This window comes from Gekko japonicus, unplaced genomic scaffold (genome assembly GCF_001447785.1).
Source record: "Gekko japonicus isolate JY-2015 unplaced genomic scaffold, Gekko_japonicus_V1.1 scaffold1851, whole genome shotgun sequence".
Lineage (NCBI taxonomy): Eukaryota > Metazoa > Chordata > Lepidosauria > Squamata > Gekkonidae > Gekko > Gekko japonicus.
This window is the reverse complement of record NW_015169228.1, coordinates 182,121-183,969: the sequence shown is the minus strand read 5'-3', so window position 1 is coordinate 183,969 and position 1,849 is coordinate 182,121. Positions and strand designations below refer to the sequence as shown.

Below are 1,849 nucleotides of genomic sequence, written 5' to 3'. Positions count from 1 at the left end.
CCTCGCCCTCGGTCTCCTTAAGGAGAAAATTCTGGACAGCTGGTTTGTGTGTGCGTGTTTATAATATATATATATAAAAATTTAAGGTCTGGGCAAAAATGGTTCATTAAGAGGTTGAGCATAGTTTACTTTTGTCAGCTCTGCTTCTGTTCCCAATTTCTGGACCACGTGACGGTGGGAGTGCGTGCAGGGGTTTAAATTCACTTTCAGGGGGGGGGGAGAAACGCTTGACTTTTTTAAACAAAAAAATTGTCCCATAAAGAACCATTAGGGTGTTGTTTGGGGTGTGTGTGTGTGTTTTAAAGACACAAAACAAAACGCCCGCATTGTCTTTTGGGAAGGTCCAGGGGAAATCAAAATTACTGCGGCTTCCCCCCTCCCCCCCGTAAATTTCAGATTTGGGGTGGGGGTGAGACGAAAAAAGCTCAGCAGTCCTCTTTGGAGTCCGCGGACCTGGGACAAGCTATCCTGGCTGGTAAGGAAACGATTCTTTTTCCTGGCGGGGCGGCAAAGGGGTTCCGAAAGCCCAGAGCCAGGGTTTACAACACAAAACTGTTGCCTTTTAAAAAATATCACCGATAGGAAGATCACTATATTTAAGGCCGCTTGCACGGCCCTGCATGCTTATATTCTTATATTTATTTCTTTAGAGTCATTACGAAGGCGTCGATCTTTAGAGTGAAAGAGGTTGAGAATTTGACTGGGGGGTGCGCCTGTGTGTCAAATACCGTTTTTCTGTCCAGTGGCACCTTTCAGACCGATAAAGTTTAATTCTGGATCTAAGCTTTCCTGTGCATGCACACTTCATCAGGTAAAATGCGCATGCACAGAAAAGCGTCCCCCCAGAATTAGACGCTGCTGGTCTTAAAAGCTGCCCCTGGACTCGAACTGTGTTCTGCTGCTTCCGACCAACCAGGTCTGTGAGCGATCCTGGTTGCCCTCCGCGGCTCAGTCACGTCGGTGTCCCCCCCCCCTCTTTATGTTCCTCCCCGGGCCCGTCTTCTTACCCCGACCGGCGGGCGCAGAAACACCTTCGGCGCAGGTGTCCGGCGGGTGTCCTTCCCCGCGGCCCTTTGGCGGAGGCAAACGAGAGATCAATACACGTGTGAGGGAGACGTGCGGCTTCTCTTCTTTGCAGGACGCTGGAGAGGGGGACGCTTTCTAAAAAGTCCCCCCCCCTCTCGAACTGGACCCGAAACGAACCCGCAGAATTTCCATCTCTATACCCCCCCCACCCCAATTTCACCCTTCTGTTTCTGTCGGAAGTTCCTGCAACTTTCCCCCGACCTCAGTTCTCCCCTTCTATTCTCCCCCCCTCAGAATTTAAAAGCGGACCCCCTCCCTACTTGGTCAGTGTGACTGGCTTGCGAATAAATACCACGATTTAGGCCACGATCCAAACAAAGGTAAGGCGGGACACCTCGGAAGGGAGCCGGGGAGCGGGCCGCCGTCCCTCCAAGAGAGGCGCAGCGCGATCCTGACGCCGGTTGGTTCGGAAGCCGGATCTTTTCCAAGGGCTTCCAAGAGGATTTGCAGCCTCTTCAGCTTGTACAGATTGAACGTGGAATCTGAATTTAATCGCGAGAATCCCTCTTTCGAGCTGCTCAATTAAAAAAAAATACTTTAAAGGGAGTTTTCTGCCAACGGAGGCAATTTATAGGAAAGGCTCCCGTTAACTTTTATTTTGATTTTGGAAAGGGAAAAGAGTCTCTGCTTTTGAAAGGTGTGCTTTAAGGCTCCGATCCTTTGCACGCTTACCAGGGAGTAAGCCCTGTGGGCTTACTTCCAAGGGATGGCGTTGTGAATAATAATAATAATAATAATAATAATAATAATAATAATAATAATA

General features: G+C 49.2%; 1 protein-coding gene across 1 annotated transcript in view; it reads left to right on the top strand.

Annotated features, from left to right (window-relative positions):
- The first annotated feature begins 452 nt into the window (after positions 1 to 452).
- Positions 453 to 1,849, top strand: part of TBX4 (T-box 4) — a 114,732-nt gene continuing 113,335 nt past the window's right edge. The window contains exon 1 of the mRNA XM_015416436.1: positions 453 to 475. The gene's annotated coding sequence lies outside the window, so the exon portion shown is untranslated. The remainder of the gene's footprint in view (positions 476 to 1,849) is intronic.